At 37.1% G+C, this 21631-nt stretch overlaps 1 long non-coding RNA gene across 1 annotated transcript in view; it reads right to left on the bottom strand.

Moving 5' to 3' along the window:
• LOC110451569 overlaps nucleotides 1-16078 on the bottom strand; it is a 33443-nt gene extending 17365 nt beyond the window's left edge. The window contains exons 1-2 of the long non-coding RNA XR_002463093.1: nucleotides 15716-16078; nucleotides 3300-3448 (exon numbers count right to left, since the gene is read on the bottom strand). This is a non-coding gene — a long non-coding RNA (uncharacterized LOC110451569). The remainder of the gene's footprint in view (nucleotides 1-3299; nucleotides 3449-15715) is intronic.
• Between the last annotated feature and the right edge of the window lie 5553 nt (nucleotides 16079-21631).

The raw sequence follows: 21631 nt of genomic DNA, 5'->3' as shown, positions 1-21631 counted from the left end.
TATTAATGTTTGAAGTGTCAATAAAAAGTAAACAATTTATGGAAGCATGGAAGAAGCACATGTGTCAAATTAGTGTCTACTGCATTGAACTTCAGTGAAGCAGCACTCAAAAAGGCGCCATTACTATGCTATGTCAAAAGAGATTAGTCTGCAAAGAATCTGAATGTGATTTCTTTTTATAAATATTGAATACCAATTAATTAACACTAATGATAACTTTTAATTTATTTTATAACACAGGTGTGCAGCACAATTAATTGAAACCATAGAAGCACATGTCAAATAACAACATTGCCGTGAACATATGAGGAGGAAGCTCTAAAGACCCACAAAGTCCAAAGTGTTTACATCTGCATGTAATGTACTGGGAATAGATGCTCGTCAACCTCAATGCATGTTTATATTGCGTCCTGTCATCTTGCCTTTGGTAGTGTGGTCATGGAGGTGTAGCAATGGTAGCACTGAACTCGTACAGACCATCTCGACGAATTGAAGCCTCATCCAGAAGTTCCTTGTAGGTAAAACATCATTGCACTAGATTTATTTATCTACCCAGATACCAAAACATTGTCATCTGGTCCAAATGTTGCCAGGTAAAAGAAAATGAATGGTATATTGAATGTAGGGCCATGACAAGTGAATATTCAAAACACTTGGGAATTGACATTTCACTTGCGATGGCCTCGCGGTTTTTTCATGACACATCATTAAGATACATTTGTGAAATTTCTTCTGGATATTAAAAAGTTTTTACGAAATATCAAGATACTTTTTTTTAACACCTAGCTTTGTTATTGTCTATTCTAGAAAATGCACGAACAACATTGAATGAAATTTGTGTGACGACTCATTTTCCACCAGAGGACATATCACACAAAGTGGCAATCTACAACTGTACAGTACTCAGTTTTATAGGAATGATGGATTTGATGATGCAGTGTATAGAAATCTCTATGAAGGGGATGACAAAATAAGGTTTACAGAATTGACTATTTGCAGGATTACTTGGTTGCCTGACAGTTACCCCATCATTGTGTGTTTGCAAATATTGGTAGCTACAATTATGATATGGTGATATCCGATGGGATGATGTTGTCGTGGTATCTTCCTCACCAAGCAAAATACATCTAAGCTTTTTTTCACATCTGCATCTACATGTAAAGCAATATTATGAAGTTTGTACACTCGCGTGTGATGTACTGGAGCACCCAAATCGTACCAGAGTAGCCCATGGCGAAAGTAAAACTTGACTGATTTAGTTGGCCGAAGTATTGCAGAGAATAGTGTTTACGGATATGTAAATTGGTAAATATGCCAATGTCTTGATTACGTTGGAAGAAATGTGATTATTCCAAAAGCTTCAATAATGATGAACGGTGATCAAGTTAAAATTTGACACATGATCCAACCGCTAAAATGATAGCACAATACCTCAACTTGAAATCTTATGTATGGAATTTATGTCAATGTCATTAAAGAATTGGTATTTCTTTTTATTTAAAAATTACAAATATACTTAATAACTTAATCGCCACCCTACTATTCCGTTGACATAAAATAAGGTGACACTGGGTTTCAAACCATAACATACATATCATGCATTATTTTTCGGTTAAAAAGATGGTTTTAGAAAAATTCGATGTTTGGTACATGTATTACACTACATGGGCCTCCATAGTTTTAAAAAAGTAGTTCCAATATGGCTGATTTTTTATGGTGAAATTAACTAATGACTTGACTTTGAAGTTGTGATTATCAGTCATTTGGAGCAGTTTCATTAACTTTTAACAATCCCACTACCTAAAATGAGGTCTAAGGAAGATCTTGACTGATATTTCCTTGCAAATCGAATCTGTTTTTTTGTAGACATGTTATTTCCTGCATAACGTGTAATTAATGCAATTAAAACAATATTAACGAACTGAACTTAACTGAAAGCTAATACATACTTTTACTCATATCCTAAGGATCGTAGTGATACCAAAATAAGGGCTATCGAGGTAAAATTCAAGAAATTATGACCTTTTGTAACTTTGTTGAAAACAGACTTTACATGAACCTTAAGTTAGGTTTATGGGTTTAGTGTCTTATCAAATATGTAATAGCTTTGGCTAGTTCATGCCGCAGTTCCCTGGTACAATGTATGGTCATTTGCTGCAGGAGTTACTAAGTATATTTGCCCCCTTTCGATAGCGCGGATCTGATGCCGACTATATAGTGCTTCATCACAGCAATCCTATGCGAACAACACAAAGCATAGTTTTCCATCCAGTCGCATTTTACCGTCTACCCCCAAACGCTAAGCGTTAAGGTGGGAATAACAACTACCAGTTTAAGGATATATGCCTTCTGAAACATTTGTACATGTAAGTACATTTTTGAGAGAACATCTCAACGTGCTATTGATACATTCATTGTGGTGTAAACATTAATCGTTTTGATATTCGGGTAGATACGCAATGCGTTTAGCTAAAGCCTGAATGAATTGCAATTATTGATGGAGATATTAAATGGACTAATTATTACTGTAAATATAAACAACATTTTTTCAACTTTTGTTCAGATTATGAGGGGATAATTTCATTGATAACGAGGAAGTTGAATACACATACAGCGAAGTAAAATCCATATGCATCATAAGTCAACTGGACTTATCACCTCATTACTGATAATAAAGGAAAACTATTCCTGAAACATACTAATCAGACGATATATGGATTATAGTATTTAACACATTAAGTCAATGTCAAGTATATATATATATATATAAAAGATTCAGTTTGCGTGGGATCGTATTTATCCGATCGACACATTTTTTGAGCTGTTAAAGGTTACAGTCGTAGGAACATATACATATATAAACATTATTGAAGATACAGAAATTACTCTAATTTTTCCAATTGATATCAGTCACTCGTATTGACCCGGGTGGAATTGCACATAGATTTTTAACGTGGGAATTAAGGAACCGGAGTTCCCGGAGACAACCCGCGTCGTCCGGCAGGTGACCTATATTTGTTTCACGATTAGGGAATCAAATTCCGGCCATCTAAGTGAAAGGCTCAAGCGCTATCCAATACGCCACACTACGCTGTAAGAACAAGTTGGAACCACCGAACATACCAAATGAATCATGTAATGATGCCGACGACTCTTGAGTTTAAAAAATATTCTTCATCCGTCACATACATTTATATACAGAATAATATTCCAGTGGCAAATAGTGTAGGCCTATTTAGATGTATGTATTTCACGCCATTGATTTCATCTCAAAGTTTGTATGTTTGTAATGAACTTACCATAGAGCATTACAGTAGTCATAAAATGAGGCTTGGGCTATTGACTGAGTGTTGTCTGACTTCTTCTCCATTGTGGACGCAGCCACGCTGTAGCCTTGCATGATGGCCAGAGTCAGGAGTAGGTACATACACGAAGCCATAACAGTGGACTGAAATATAACAGGAAATAGCATTATAATTCAGAATAAACTCGCTAAAACAGAACGTCAAAACGTCAATAGAATGGTTCAATGAATATATGTAAACAGTTTGACATTACAAACAACACAAACAGTCTAAAATATAAGCAGTGCAAATGACACAAGTAGTCCAATGATATTCAAAGTTCAACAAATAATATAAAAAAAAGTTAAGCAACGTAAATAGTCAAATATTATTAAAAAAAGTTTAACAACGCATATCGCCCAATACTATTCAAAGTTCAACAATTCATATAGTCTAAAAATATCCAAAGTTAGCAGCGCATTAAACCCAAAAATATTCAAAGTTAACAGCGCATTAAACCCAAAAATATCCACAGTTACACAACGAAAATAATTGAATAATATCCAAAGTTCAGCAACGTATATTTTCCAATAATATCAAAGATTTAACAACACATAAAGTCCATTAAGAATACAATCTAAACAACACAAGAAGTCGAATGATATTAAAAATTAAACAGCGAAAATAGTTCAATAATATCAAAAGAACAACAAGGTACATGTATATACTCCAATAACATTTAAAGTTCAACAACGTATATAGTCCAAACATTCTAATAATACAGACATGTCAATTAATATGTCCAATAATGCAAATAGGCTATATAGTCCAATGACTTAAACAGTTCAATAACAAAAATACAGTCTAATGAACAAATAATAATAGCAACATCCTGTAACACAAATGTGGTATATCTGACAAAATGGTGTTGATATCAACATTAACTGCCATTGTAATAATAAAAAACAACAAAGTGAAGGAATACACAATGTGAAGCGGTAAAAACAAGATTTCCGACACGTATCGTGGTTATACCGTTGAATTTGTTTGTCCAATCCAAAAAGGTTAATTATATTTACCAATGTCATGTCAGTAAAATTCATAATATACGTTAGCAGCCGAACGTATTCATAAAAAAAATAAAAAAATATTACATTCACGTTAACTTTAATACAATCGCAAAGCTTTAAGTACTATAAATATTATATTAAGTGATGTAGTCGCGAAGATTATTGTAATTGTTTATACATTAATGGTTTTTATTAACTAACAGTGGCAGCACTCGTCCAATGTGGAGGCGGGGCTAGTGTTCATACCAGTGAACATTGTTTGACAGCTAGAATTGCACCTTCGTTAGAACCTTAACAAACTACGAGACGTGTTATAACATGTTTATCAATTTACGAGAAAAAAAGTAATTTAATGACGACATTTCCTTCTGACAAACCTTTCTGTGGCATGACCATTCAGTTTCTGAGATCAAGACTACTGCTTGTATTGATACAATGATGAAGGATTACGTAACGTTGCTTTTACAAATACTCATTTATTCCCAAGTGTTTTCATCTATAATACCGTGTCTGTAATAATCAAATTAAAATGCTTGTTATTCCTTCGATTCCCTATGCTAATCATTGTCTCAAAGGCAGCCGTTTTTACCGTGGGGAACTGCAGCTTCTGACCTCTATAGGAAGACCTCGCTCAATATCTTCTCTCCTCAATTTCAAAACCATTTCTGTACTTCTATCCGGTAGATTTTTGTCAATGAAATACATCTTAGCTTGATTCCAATCAAAGAAATATAGAATACAATGATCAGAGTACTTGGCCCTGTCGAGTTGTCTAATTAAGAGGGACACTTTCCAAAGGAGGATGGTCATATGACAGTTGCGTGTACAACAAATACATACGCCATCCTGTTGTACACAACCATGTGGCTGCATGCATACGAATATGTTACAGGTTTATTACAACACGAAAATGAGGGTATGCTTGTCTTGAGTGCGATTTAAAGAATTAATTAAGACTATGAAAAATGTGAACTCTACTTCCCACGCACGTGACATCCATCATCGCAATGACGCCTTCATTCCAGTATAAATCAGATCTACACTCGCCAGTGTGATACAGGGTGTGAGCACACGAATGTCACATGATATTAATGGTATTGCAAGCAGGCCATCATGCTTTCAACTTTTGTCGCAAATGCCAAATGACAAGGCCTTGTGCTCACGGCAATGTCGGGAGTAATCAGGGATAGACCATAACATAAACCAGTCTATTTTATCATAATTTCAAGTATATGATGTACTTCATCATTGCTTTTCTTGTGCAAATCATTTTGTGGTAATGCTGTGACGATTATGAGCTGTTTTTCTGCTCGTTTGATATGTCTTTGTGGCATAAAGTGTACTTAACGTCAGCTTCACGCTGTATTTAAATGACCATTAATTGTTAGATTAGTCCCCTTCCATTGCTACTTAACGCCTCCTGCAAGCTTTTACGATTTAACTTGAAATCAATTTTTTCTCACCTTTCAGTCCAGTATTTGATTTGAACATAGTTTTTACGTATCATTATATTAATCACCAGGATTTCCACATCATATAGTTGGTAGGTGATAAAGCTATCAGTCAATGACCAATTTTAAACTTGTCTTGAAAGGCGCATTATTTCAAGAAGTATGTTTGGCCCATCCATACAAAAAGGACATAACCACGCAGTATGTACTGACCCATCCCTAAAGAAAGGATAGACACGCAGTATGTACTGGTCCATCCATACGGCAATGACAGAACCACACAGTATGTACTGACCCATCCCTAAAGAAAGGATAGACACGCAGTATGTACTGGCCCATCCATACGGCAAGGACAGAACCACACAGTATGAACTGACCCATCCCTACAGAAAAGACAGAACCGCACAGTATGTACTGACCCTCAATACAGAAAGGATAGAGCCACACAGTATGCACTGACCCATCACTAAAGAAAGGATAGACACGCAGTATGTACTGGCCAATCCATACGGCAAGGACAGAACCACACAGTATGTACTGACCCATCCCTAACGAAAGGATAGAACCACACAGTATGTACTGGCCCATCCTTACAGAAAGGACAGAACCACACAGTATGTACTGGTCCCTCCCTACAGAAAGGATAGACCCACACCGTATGTACTGGCCCATCTATACAGAAAGGATAGAACCACACAGTATGTACTGGCCCATCAATACAGAAAGGACAGAACCACACCGTATGTACTGGCCCACCCATACAGAAAGGACAGAACCACACCGTATGTACTGGCCCATCCATACAGAAAGGACAGAACCACACAGTACATTGTATGTACTGGCCCCTCCCTACAGAAAGGATAGAGCCACGCAGTATGTACTGACCCATCCCTAAAGAAAGGATAGAGCCATGCAGTATGTACTGGCCCATCCCTACAGAAAGGACAGAACCACACAGTATGTACTGGCCCCTCCCTACAGAAAGGATAACCCCACAGTATGTACTGGCCCACCCATACAGAAAGGATAGAGCCACACAGTATGTACTGGCCCATCCCTACAGAAAGGATAGAACCACACAGTATGTACTGGCCTATCCCTACAGAAAGGCTAGAACCACACAGTATGCACTGGCCCCCCCCTACAGAAAGGTTTGCCACGCAGTATGTACTGATCCATCCCTAAAGAAAGGATAGAACCACAAAGTATGTACTGGCCCATCTATACAGAAAGGACAGAACCTCACTGTATGTACTTGCGTGTAGTGAATGTGTGTGTATTTTGGGAGGCTGAGATATGTTCGTGTTTGTCTCCTTGTGATAGCGCGGAACTGATGCCGACTTTATAGTGCTACCTCACTGAAACATACTGCCGAAGACACTCAGCATGACGCCCCACCCGGTCACATTATACTGACAACGGGTGAACCAGTCGTCCCACTCCTAATTTGCTGAGCATTAAGCAGGAGTATAAACTACCATTTTTAAAGACTTTTGGTATGTCTCGGCCAGGGGACAGAACCCAAAGCCTTCCTCACATGGGCGAACGCTCAACAAATGGCCAAAGGTGAGGCATTGTCAAGGGAGATATTAGGAAAAAGAAAGTTATTTAGAAAGGAGAGAAGAGATAAGCTCCCAAATTTAGTCGCCTCTTACGATCATGCAATTTTGTGCAGCAGGTACAATTCTTACGCCCTACCTGCAGGGCAGGCCCACAGTATTTACTGGCCCCTCCCTACAGAAAGGATAGAACCACACCGTATGTACTGGCCTATCCATACAGAAAGAATAGAACCACGCAGTATGTACTGACCCATCCCTAAAGAAAGGATAGAGCCACACAGTATGTACTGGCCCCTCCCTACAGATAGAACCACACAGTATGTACTGACCCATCCCTAACGAAAGGATAGAACCACACAGTATGTACTGGCCCATCTATACAGAAAGGATAGAACCACACAGTATGTACTGGCCCATCCCTAACGAAAGGATAGAACCACACAGTATGTACTGACCCATCCTTACAGAAAGGACAGAACCACACAGTATGTACTGACCCATCCCTAACGAAAGGATAGAACCACACAGTATGTACTGGCCCATCCTCACAGAAAGGACAGCACCACACAGTATGTACTGGCCCCTCCCTACAGAAAGGATAGAACCACACCGTATGTACTGGACCACACAGTATGTACTGACCCATCCCTAACGAAAGGATAGAACCACACAGTATGTACTGGCCCATCATACTGGCCCCTCCCTAACCACACCGTATGTACTGACCCACCCATACAGAAAGGACAGAACCACACTGCATGTACTGGCCCATCCATACAGAAAGGACAGAACCACACAGTATGTACTGGCCCCTCCCTACAGAAAGGATAGAGCCACGCAGTATGTACTGACCCATCCCTAAAGAAAAGATAGAGCCATACAGTATGTACTGACCCATCCTTACAGAAAGGATAGAGCCACACAGTATGTACTGGCCCATCCCTACAGAAAGGATAACCACACAGTATGTACTGGCCCCTCCCTACAGAAAGGATAACCACACAGTAGGTACTGGCCCCTCCCTACAGAAAGGATAGAACCATGCAGTATGTACTGACCCATCCCTAAAGAAAGGATAGAGCCACACAGTATGTACTGGCCCCTCCCTACAGAAAGGATAGAACCACACCGTATGTACTGGCCCATCCATACAGAAAGGTTTGCCACGCAGTATGTACTGACCCATCCCTACAGAAAGGATAGAACCACACCGTATGTACTGGCCCATCCATACAGAAATGATAGAACCACACCGTATGTACTGACCCATCCCTACAGAAAAGACAGAACCGCACAGTATGTACTGGTCCCTCCCTACAGAAAGGATAGAACCACACAGTATGTACTGGCCCCTCCCTACAGAAAGGATAGAACCACACTGTATGTTCTGGCCCATCCATACAGAAAGGATAACCACACAGTATGTACTGGTCCCTCCCTACAGAAAGGATAGAACCACGCAGTATGCACTGGTCCCTCCCTACAGAAAGGATAGAACCACACAGTATGTACTGGTCCCTCCCTACAGAAAGGATAGAACGACGCAGTATGTACTGGCCCCTCCCTAAAGAAAGGATAGAGCCACACAGTATGTACTGGCCCCTCCCTACAGAAAGGACAGAACCACACTGTATGTACTGGTCCCTCCCTACAGAAAGGACAGAACCACACTGTATGTACTGGTCCCTCCCTACAGAAAGGATAGAACCACGCAGTATGTACTGGCCCATCTATACAGAAAGGATAGAACCACACAGTATGTTCTGACCCATCCCTACAGAAAGGACAGAACCACACTGTATGTACTGGCCCACCCATACAGAAAGGACAGAACCACACAGTATGTACTGGTCCCTCCCTACAGAAAGGACAGAACCACACAGTATGTACGTATGTACTGGCCCACCCATACAGAAAGGACAGAACCACACAGTATGTACGTATGTACTGGCCCACCCATACAGAAAGGACAGAACCACACAGTATTTACTGGTCCCTCCCTACAGAAAGGACAGAACCACACAGTATGTACTGGCCCATCCCTACAGAAAGGACAGAACCACACTGTATGTACTGGTCCCTCCCTACAGAAAGGATAGAACCACGCAGTATGCACTGACCCATCCCTACAGAAAGGACAGAACCACACAGTATGTACTGGCCCCTCCCTACAGAAAGGTTTGCCACGCAGTATGTACTGACCCATCCCTACAGAAAGGACAGAACCACACAGTATGTACTGGTCCCTCCCTACAGAAAGGATAGAACCACGCAGTATGTACTGACCCATCGATACAGAAAGGACAGAACCACACTGTATGTACTGGCCCCTCCCTACAGAAAGGATAACCACACAGTATGTACTGGTCCCTCCCTACAGAAAGGATAGAGCCACGCAGTATGTACTGACCCATCCCTACAGAAAGGACAGAACCGCACAGTATGTACTGGCCCCTCCATACAGAAAGGATATAGCCACACAGTATGTACTGGCCCATCCATACAGAAAGGACAGAACCACACAGTATGTACTGGCCCCTCCCTACAGAAAGGATAGAACCACGCAGTATGTACTGACCCATCCCTACAGAAAGGATAGAACCGCACAGTATGTACTGGCCCCTCCATACAGAAAGGATAGAGCCACACAGTATGTACTGGCCCATCCATACAGAAAGGATAGAACCACACCGTATGTACTGGCCCATCCTTACAGAAAGGACAGAACCACACAGTATGCACTGGCCCCTCCCTACAGAAAGGATAACCACACAGTATGTACTGACCCATCCATACAGAAATGACAGTACCACACAGTGTATAATGGTTAGACGTAAACAGGCCAAGTCACACTTTTTTTTTTTATAATTTGTTTATTTTTAAAGACATTTTTATTACATAAATACATAAACACACACATACACCCACATACATACAATTCCTATTTGCATGGTTTGTCTCTTGCATCGTCATATCTTTCATCATCATCATCCTCATCGTGACTGAATATCATCATCAGCCTTGTCAATCATCATCAATAGTAATACACCATTATCATCTTAATACATCATCATCATCAACAACATCATCAATCTATCATCATCCTAGCATCATCATCATCATCATCATCATCATCATCATCATCATCATCATCATCATCATCATCAACATTCTATTAATCCATCATCATCATCATCATCATCATCATCATCATCATCATCATCATCATCATCATCAACATCATCCTATCATCATCAACATCATCAACATCATCATTCTATCAATCTATCATCACACTTGATTATTGAAATAATTTTAAAAAATAGTGAATAGATGCAGATTGGAAAGTGATCAGCAAATTCATTAAGATTTGTTTTCAATTTCCTATAAAGACAGAACATAGATAAAGAAACCCGATTCTGCCGATGCCTGACGTTAATCATTTCACACACACTGAAAGGATATAGAATATCATTGATAATAAAACATATTTTATTGCAAAAAATAATTACAGTGTAGCTATTTGCGGGATAACAGAATAGCTATTTCCCTGACATCCATTCAATATACTGAAAATAAATATGGTAAATGATTATATATTTTTTTATGTAAACTAAACTAAAAATGGTCCGACTGTGAAATAGCTGAAACATTGCCCAAAGAAATGCACAAACGAAACAAAACAAAAAAAGCTTAAAAAATAAACCACAACAGAACTTTAAATCAAAATCGATATGTCTAGGGGAAAATATGAACAAAGGAAAACTTGAAGTAAACGAAAACCAAGAAAAAGTGCAAGAAGAATAAGACCAGGCGTTCCAGAAGGATATGCGTCTACTGCCCACAATGAATTTTTGAGACATTTGTACTTTCTTTTTTTCCAGTTGAATCATGGCTCTGATTAAGTTTTACATTGTATTAGTGTAACCGGATGAGATGTATTGTTTCCAGAATAAAAGGGCATACATGTAGCCGTCCATCAGCCAAATCATTGGTTCAATCGTGTTGTAGCAACTTCACATGGTGATTAATTACATAAATTGGCATATACATTATGTATATATTTGGCCTTGGTTTTTGTATTATGCCTGGGATACATTAGCTGTTCCGATGATGTGTGGTACGTTGTGGCTTGTTCCGGCTTGGCGGTTGATAACCATTTGAAGCAATATTCTGTAGCTCCATACGATTATGATGTAATTGGTTGTTTAATCTGGGCCTGTAACATGACCTTTCTGTGTGATAGATATCAAGGAATATCGACAGAGCAAGGATTGTAGGATATCGTATTTGCGAAAAATTATGCCGGATCAATTTATAACGTACACGTTCTCTGTGGTAGGTATCAGATTGTGTCAGATCTAGGTCAACAGTACAGTATTTCTGAGAGATAAGCATAGCAGTATGACACATCAAGTATGTAACTTACCATGTATATGTGAAAGCAATAAACCAGTACTACAAATGCAGATGTTCAGCTTTATTTCCGTCGTGTAACGTGCTGTAATTTCAACGTTACATGTATGTAAACATAATTGATATCGTAATCCTATCTGTATATTGGTCACTTTATAGAAAACTGAACGACACAAATATATTATCTTTTGGAACATGTGAACTGAATAGTTACTGTACCAGCCTGAGTAGCCTTCGTCGTTCAGTTAAAACCAGGACCCATATTCTTAACACGGTTCTCGTATTCAGACTAGGATGAGATGTTCGATCCACTTGTTATGTAACTCGCTGATTCTAGCGAAGGATTAGAAGAAGTGAATAAGTATCAAATTATTAGGTCCTGACAGCTTAATACTTAAGCAAACTTCCTACAAAATATTATTCATTTAAATATATTGAAAGTTACTTTGTGGCTTGAATAAGGAGCTAACATAAAGGACACGATTTGAGTCTGTCTTGTCCGGTCAGATGAAAAGATAACCTGTTTAATATCATTGCATCAAACAGAATTCATGCAAAACACTGCAAAGTTTATCGAGATTAGGAACATTCGTGCACATTTTTTTGTGTGAATCTCTTTTCGGAGAAGATAACGTTTACGACATCATATATATATATATCGGGTGTCGGAGTCGGTAACTTTATCCGCCTGGGTACCCAAGTTTTCGTGCGATATATTTTTTATCGTTTATGTGTTTACCTGTTTTTTTCTTTTCTGATTACTCAATGGTTTTAATCCATGTTTCCACATAAACTTTGTAAGCTGAGTTAGTCTGTGCTTACAAGCTGTGGCAATTCTTATATTTACAACTCGGTTGTTCTAGGGATATCATTAGTATATCAGTTAAGGTTTGTTTGTGATGATTTGAAATTATCAATACTACGGTATCCAAATGATTGGTTTGAATCTACGACTAATCAAGACATTTGGTAGCCTCAATATTTAATTTCCATCAATTTTATTTATTTTTATTGCGAAATAGTGTTACTAAAATCTTTTAGACGAAGTTAAGCGGGAACGAAATATGTCGGTATTTCATATGGATTAGGCCATATTTGTAAGAATATTAATTCCCGAAAAATAAACATGGAAAAAATGACATAAGCTTCTGCAAAGGAAAAGGCGTTATTTGCGTAAATGGGTGGGAACCTCAATTAACACATGATATTTACAGTGACTCTTTATTAACACGTTATCTTTTAATCAATTCCAATTAAACCTAATGCCCTTATTTACTAGTGTAGCAGTAACTGAGCCGCTGAAGTTTACGCGATGTAATTATATTCCATTTAACATCTGATGTCATTGTGAGTCTGTATACACACGCGGAGAAACTATTTCTCGGTTATTAGCTAACATAATGTCATGGTAACACTGTATCCAAACAGCGCTAGCCATCTTTTATACCTCAGAGCCGTTGACTTCTTTTTGAAAGATAAACATTATTTCGATGTTAAGCTATAACTCACTATAAAAAAATTGAGCTAATCTTATTTTCAAAATTATTTTATCTTCTTTTTAATTTACATTTGTGGCTATTTTTAGACACGCAATCTAGAAATATCAATTTGAATACGGACGTAGACAGATAACGACCTTTCCGGAGCTATTTATAAAATCAATCTATTGCTTTGCCTAAACGCGCACATATCAAATTGTCGATATTGAATAAAAGTAAATATAGAACATTCTGACACCAATTACAGAAAGAAAATAATATCTTCTGAGATCGTTACTTCACCATACGTCCCTGGTAGCCATCACGCTTTCTGGGTTTGATAGTAGACATTTTGACGGGAGCGACTTGCGGTGCAGGAAATTCCGCCTGTCCGGCATTACTGGGTGCACTTCCTGTTTCTGTGCTTCATGACGTCCTTCCGGTATATTTGACATCACACACTCTCTCTCATGTTGTATTAAAGTTTTACTTTTTACGCAAACAATGCACGATTTAAACGTGTCGCAACGTTCCAAGACCAGCTGGTCCCTTTGTCAAGCTATGACTGAGTGAGCGATTTGTATTATTTACCTGTGACACATTTGACGAAATTGTGTAATTTCATGTCATGACATTTCGCCTAACGATAGGGAGCATATACACACTGCATTAATATTCAATTACCATTATATAATAGACTTACATAAAACGGTGAATATTATTGAATCATAGTGAGTTTGTTTGCTTATCCGTTTGAAAGTGCGGAGGGGAATAGCTCTCCGGTAGTTAGTCGATCACGTCGAGATATCACTACGCCTATGTTAAGGTCTCATAACACGGAACTGGCCTTGGTAGTGTTATATAGTGGCAATGCAGAGCAAATGTAAATATTATTTTATCATTTTGTTTTTTCTTCGTTAGTTATATATTGACTTCCAAGTATAAATTAATTACAACATTCATTTCATTTCATTTACAGACAGCAATGTGTTGTAGTCAATATCATTGTTCCGTTTCATAGCATTGGCGACATAATGGATGAAACTATCGTGTGGAATGTGGCAAAATTACAGGACTTTGTAAACAAAGCATGTGGAAGAATTCATGCTTATTTGAAAATATTGGTACGGTTTTGTGACGTAATTACATATGTAACAATACATGTTGGTGAGGTTTTGTGACGCCATAAACCATACACATGAGAGAAAATGTTCCTATTCGTGCATGTTGTAATGCGTTTTTTTGTGACGCCATCATTTATACAAGCTGGAATAACCAAGCTCTGTCAATATTTTTTCATATGTTTTTACAATGAAACACCAAAATAATGATACAAAAATAAGGATCTCAGTTTAAAATCTTAATATGTTAATATTATAGTGGGGTCCGCGGTTTAATGTAAATTGTGTCATTTTTACCCTCCCAATTCACAAAACCAGGCAAAAATCATAGCCGATTATTAAGTTTCATTAATTTACACATGAGTTTTGGTCAATAAAAAGCGCTCAGATTTAAATAAATAAATAAAAACACGAATCGCAAAGAAAATTTGGAATCATGGAGCACGGTTTGTGTGTTGTTTTTTTTAACTTGAAATGAACAACCAATAAGGAACGCATGGCAAAATCAAAAATGCCGTGGAACTACCAAGTGATAGTGATGTCAAAACGTTCATGAAATAAATTTACCGCTCTGAGTAATAGTCTTATTCGAACGGAAAGTTCTAAAATTCCTTAGAGACAGAAAAAGTTCCTATAAATTGACCAATGTCTAAACATTGTCTTCGCTGCAATCGATATTACGTGACCAGATGCACAGTATATGTTGGCATCATACATGTATCTACATTTAAAACCCCCAAATATACAACTGTATAGATAAACACTGAATATATGGTCAAACTTATAGTCTGTGTATTACTGTACGAGATCGGTCTGGTGTGGTCTCACTGAACGGACGTGTTTGGAATATAATAATAAAGGATAAGGAAGCATTCCTTAAAAATCTAAATTCGGTTGATGCAGGCAGCCAAAACAATTCCATCATCCGAAGAAAGGTTACTGAATTTAGGTCAATTTGTCTCTTGTCATAGTTAATGTACTGGCATGTTCAATGATAAGGTTATACAGGTGTTACACAAAAATACTGATATTCCACCACTTCTGGTATTAAGACGGGTCTAGTATATCAGCAAGGATTGCATGTTTTATTGAATTATAAATCTGATTTTATTGAATTTTAAATCTGATTTTATTGAATTTTAAATCTGATTTTATTGAATTATAATTCTGAAAATATACATCTACCATTACCATAGCGTTAAATACATTCAGAAAGAAACATCTTATGGGGACAGTAAGCATTGTATTATGTATTAGGTCAAATATCACCTGCATTGCTGTAAAATAGTGCGTCTGTACAATAATTGATGATAAGAAAGTACACTATACTTACTTAACGATGAGTCCTTGACCAAGTGGTTAAACAGCGTCTTTTGTCTGGTGACCTCTTCGGGGTTCACTCCCCTCACTTTGATTTTAAAATAAAGTGCAATAAATACTAAAATTGGTATTAGATAAAAGACCGTACTAAAATCTTCTTAGGAATTCCTGCTATGTGATCGAATGTCTGCACTGTAATCGGGAGATGGCAGTGTGATCTGCAATGCTTTTCTGGCTATTCACAACAATCTACACACACAAAGTTGATAATACTGAACACACATCTCCCTTCACCTAACGTGCTGGTCTGGATTGAAAATCAGATAATCTATCTCTGCATCTAATCAGCTCCATGTTGATATATGTGCGTGTCCATTTCAGCATCCAGCTTGCTATCCACTCAGATCACTGTGCTGTGGTCCTGGGCGGAGATACCATTAGATTGACGGGTACCTGCTGTTGTCCTTTTGGTCGCTGTCCTGTAAATGTGAGTAAGCTTAACTTGCTTTACAACAATTTGTTAAAGCTTGTTAAAAAATGTCCTTCAGTATGAAACTGTTGCTGTATGGTAATAGTGTTGTACTTTAACGTCGATTATACGTATTTTTTTCGTATCAATGAAAGTTTATTGTAGACAACAGACCATGCTGGTCGTTAATAAAGATGAGTATCCCTCTCGTTTTCCCTACACATTTCAGTTTCCTTTTTTTCACACATACATATCTCATATTCATATCATTTAAAACATCCCAATCAAAACCCTAAACCCCCTAAATCACATATGAAAATGTACGCTATATTCACATTATTTGAATGTAAATGAAGAAAAAACAAAAGCATGCTATGTTGACCATGCTGGGTAGTGGACATGCTGTATTGGCGGATGTTGGCGGGTATTTACTATACCTGGTTATCAACAAACCACTTTCTCCTGATTAAGTATCACCTTCTGTACGTCATTCACAGGATAAAAGTAAGAACACACTGTCAGCTTTAATAGCCGCACTGTCACAATCATTCCTACTAACAGTTCAAAGCGAACGTTTCACAGAGAGTTCAAGAAGAAATAATTTTGGAACTTATTCCAATTACTTTTTGACTGTACATTTGTACGTTAAATTTCCACGACCGTTGTGTAGAAATAAACTATTTCATTTATCACAAATAGTTAACACTTTAAACCTTGCTTATGATTTAACTGAGAATTTAATTTTATTACAAAGGAAAAACAGAAGAATATACAAATGTAGAACAAATTATCAAGATAATACATGAAACCTTTTTCATACCACTATGTTATTTTGTTCAGCCATTATTACAGCTCCGTATTACATATTGAGTTTTTTTTAAATATTTTCTATAATAAACAGCAAACCTGCCACAAAACACTTAACAACACAGAAAGTGTACAGAAAACATCTAACATAATGTATTAGAAATGTGACACCCTGTTATCAAGTTTAATACTTTTCGATCTCATCGTTTGATATTAGATATTTGCTTATCAAACACATTACAAAACCTAATAAGATAGAACAATCACATTTTACAGTTTCATACGAAGTAGCGAGATTTATTTTTTCCACAAGGTCACATGAAAATACTGATAAGTTATCTCAGAATTAATAAATTCGGCCAAACTTTACAGTTATTTTTATTGATATTCAATACTTTTGTTTTGCAGATATTTGTCTGTTCTTTTTGATCATACGAATGGTTATATCGACATGACAAATGGGTATTGAAAGAGAACTTCTGATTTTTGTGTGTGTGAAACATCAGCTTTCTATAACTTTTATGCGCTTAGATTAATATGATGTCTTATTCATGTGCCTTTCTGGGCTCAACTCTGGCCAGGTCATCGTAACGGACACACAAGTGATGGCACCTTTTAAATTTGGCAATAGATACAGTGAGCTGCATCATACAGCTGGGGCAAAGAGTTGGAAATCTAAATCGTCCAAATTTCTGTTGAACCTTTGCGGTAGGTGCTTAACAACTCTGTATTAGGAATTTAACAATTTGGAGGAGTATGGGTTTATCTCGAATTCAATCATTTTTAAAGTGTGTATACTATATACCTTACCACTACTCAATAGAGATAGCTGCGGCTATCAAGGCTACAGCAAATATATGGTGCATCCAAAATGATATAACAACATCATATTACATTTTAATAACAGCAACAAAGGGTGGGAGCATAATAGAATCTTCCCCTGCCTTGAGGGTGTGACAGAAAAATATCCAACCCGAGGGGCGATGCTTTTTTGGCAGAGCCTCGGGTTAGACAACCAAACAAATCACGCCGCGGGTTGGTTATTTCTCTGTTCCCCCACAAGAAAGGGGATGATTACTTTTCTCCCATCCTATATTTTCAGTCACAACTCCACCGGCGATAGTCTGCCATGTTTGTTAATAAAAACACATGTGGGGTATTGATATCATCATTAACTTTTGGGTGACAAGCTTATCTTTCCCGGGTTAAACGGGAGACACAACTGTGAATGACGGGAGAAATAATTATCCTAACGCAGTCAACACAAATATATATTTGCCTTTTCTATTTAGGCATATCACATATTCCCGTTGACGTTCATAACGCGTTTACTTGCCATTACACACTGATTTAATCATCTCTTTCATTTAGTAAACAGCAAAGTGTACTCTCTGTTAAAGATGGATTATGTCGAGTAATGAGGTTACATGTACCTGATAATAATATTTTCCGGTGTGAGTTAGGGTTTCATCGATTCTTGGTCCGTTGATAGATAATTTGCATATTTTACACGATGAGTCGTTAAAACCAATTACCGATCATTTCCAGCGAGTGTACAGCTCAAAATCTAATAACGCGGCCTTACCGGAAACTGCATATGAATTCGATAGAAGTATTTTCCTATAGATAAAACATACTTTGCTGACCGTTCTTCCAATGAAAAACGTCTGCGGAATTTAATATGGATATTCCTTTTTTACTATTTTACTGTTATACTATATATGCGGTCATCCCAGTGTAATACACTCGGTAAATTACAAACAATCCTGAGATATATTCCAGAAATAATACGTTGATATGTTGCATCTAAAGCGAACATATAAAGTAAACATATATAACATTTGATAGAGTGCTCCATCTAGCTAGAATAAGTCAATCTAAAGCGCTTTACAATGTATAGATATAAAATTTATATTAGGATAGACTAGTGGTGTTACAGCTAACCATACGCCTTTTAATGACCTTAACTGTTAATAGGACGTTAAACACAACTAAACCAGAACAGCTACTCACTTGATGTATTTGGGATATATCAGTAGTGCTACAGCTACACTCTACATATATAAGGATAGATTAGTTGTGCTAGAGCTACACACCACATATATAAGGATACATTAGTTGTGCTACAGCTACACACCACATATATAAGGATACATTAGTAGTGCTACAGCTATATACCTCATATATAAGGATACATTAGTTGTGTTACAGCTACACACTACATATAAAAGGATACATTAGTTGTGCTACAGCTACATACCCCATATATAAGGATACATTAGTTGTGCTACAGCCACATACCCCATATATAAGGATACATTATTTGTGCTACAGCTACATACCCCATATATAATGATACATTAGTTGTGCTACAGCTACACATCACATATATAAGGATACATTAGTTGTGCAACAGCTACACACCACATATATAAGGATATATTAGTGTTGCTACAGCTACAAACCACATATATAAGGATAAATTAGTTGAGCTACAGCTACACACCATATATATATAAGGATATATTAGTTGTGCTACAGCTACACACCACATATATAAGGAGACATTAGTAGTGCTATAGCTACACACCACATATATAAGGATACATTAGTATTGCTACAGCTATATACCTCATATATAAGGATGCATTAGTTGTGTTACAGCTACACACTACATATCAAAGGATACATTAGTTGTGCTACAGCTACATACCTCATATATAAGGATACATTAGTTGTGCTACAGCTACATACCCCATATATAATGATACATTAGTTGTGCTACAGCTACATACACCATATATAAGGATACATTAGTTGTGCTACAGCTACACACCACATATATAAGGATATATTAGTGGTGCTACAGCTACAAACCACATATATAAGGATAAATTAGTTGTGCTACAGCTACACACCATATATATATAAGGATATATTAGTTGTGCTACAGCTACACACCACATATTTAAGAATAGATTGGTTGTGCTACAGCTACACAACACATATATAAGGATACATTAGTAGTGCTATAGCTAAAAACTACATAGATATAGGATGAATTAGTTGTGCTACAGCTACACACCACATATATAAGGATAAATTAGCAGTGCTACAGCTACACACCACATATATAAGGATACATTAGTTGTGCTACAGCTACGCACCACATATATAAGGATACATTAGCTGTGCTACAGCTACACACCACATATATAAGGATACATTAGTTGTGCTACAGCTACACACTACATATACAAGGATAAAATTAGTTGTGCTACAGCTACACCACATATATAAGGATACATTAGTTGTGCTACAGCTACACACCACATATATAAGGATACATTAGTTGTGCTACAGCTACACAATACATATAAAAGGTTACATTAGTAGTGCTTCAGCTACATACCCCTTATAGAAGGATACATTAGTTGTGCTACAGCTACACACCACATATAAAATGATACATTAGTTGTGCTACAGCTACACAACACATATATAAGGATACATTAGTTGTGCTACAGCTACACAACACATATATAAGGATACATTAGTTGTGCTACAGCTACACACTACATATAAAAGGATACATTAGTTGTGCTACAGCTACACACCACATATATAAGGATACATTAGTTGTGCTACAGCTACACACAACATATATAAGGATATATTAGTTGTGCTACAGCTACACACCACATATATAAGAATACATTAGTAGTGCTACAGCTACACAACACATATACCAGGATAAATTAGTTGTGCTTCAGCTACACAACACATATATAAGGATACATTAGTTGTGCTACAGCTGCAAAACACATATATAAGGATACATTAGTAGTGCTACAGCTACACACTACATATATAAGGATACATTCGTAGTGCTATAGCTACACACCACATATATAAGGATACATTAGTTGTGCTACAGATACACACCACATATATAAGGATAAATTAGTTGTGCTACAGCTACACACAACATATATAAGGATATATTAGTTGTGCTACAGCTACACATCACATATATAAGGATACATTAGTTGTGCTAGTTGTGCTCCAGCTACACACCACATATATAAGGATAAATTAGTTGTGCTACAGCTACACAAATACCCCATATATAAGGATACATTAGTTGTGCTTCAGCTACACAACACATATATAAGAATAAATTAGTAGTGCTATAGCTACACACCACATCTACAGCTACACAACACATATATAAGGATACATAAGTTGTGCTACAGCTACACAACACATATACAAGGATAAATTAGTAGTGCTACAGCTACACACTACATATATAAGAATACATTCGTAGTGCTATAGCTACACACCACATATATAAGGATAAATTAGTAGTGCTACAGCTACACAACTCATATATAAGGATGCTACACCACATATATAAGGATACATTCGTAGTTCTATAGCTACACACCACATATATAAGGATAAATTAGTAGTGCTACAGCTACACAACACATACTACACAACACATATATAAGGATAAATTAGTTGTGCTACAGCTACACATCACATATATAAGGATACATTAGTTATGCAACAGCTACACACCACATATATAAGAATACATTAGTTGTGCTACAGCTACATACCCCATATATAAGGATACATTAGTAG

This window comes from Mizuhopecten yessoensis, unplaced genomic scaffold, assembly GCF_002113885.1.
Source record: "Mizuhopecten yessoensis strain PY_sf001 unplaced genomic scaffold, ASM211388v2 scaffold673, whole genome shotgun sequence".
In the NCBI taxonomy this organism is placed as follows: Eukaryota; Metazoa; Mollusca; class Bivalvia; order Pectinida; family Pectinidae; genus Mizuhopecten; species Mizuhopecten yessoensis.
This window is presented reverse-complemented; position numbering and strand designations above follow the sequence as displayed.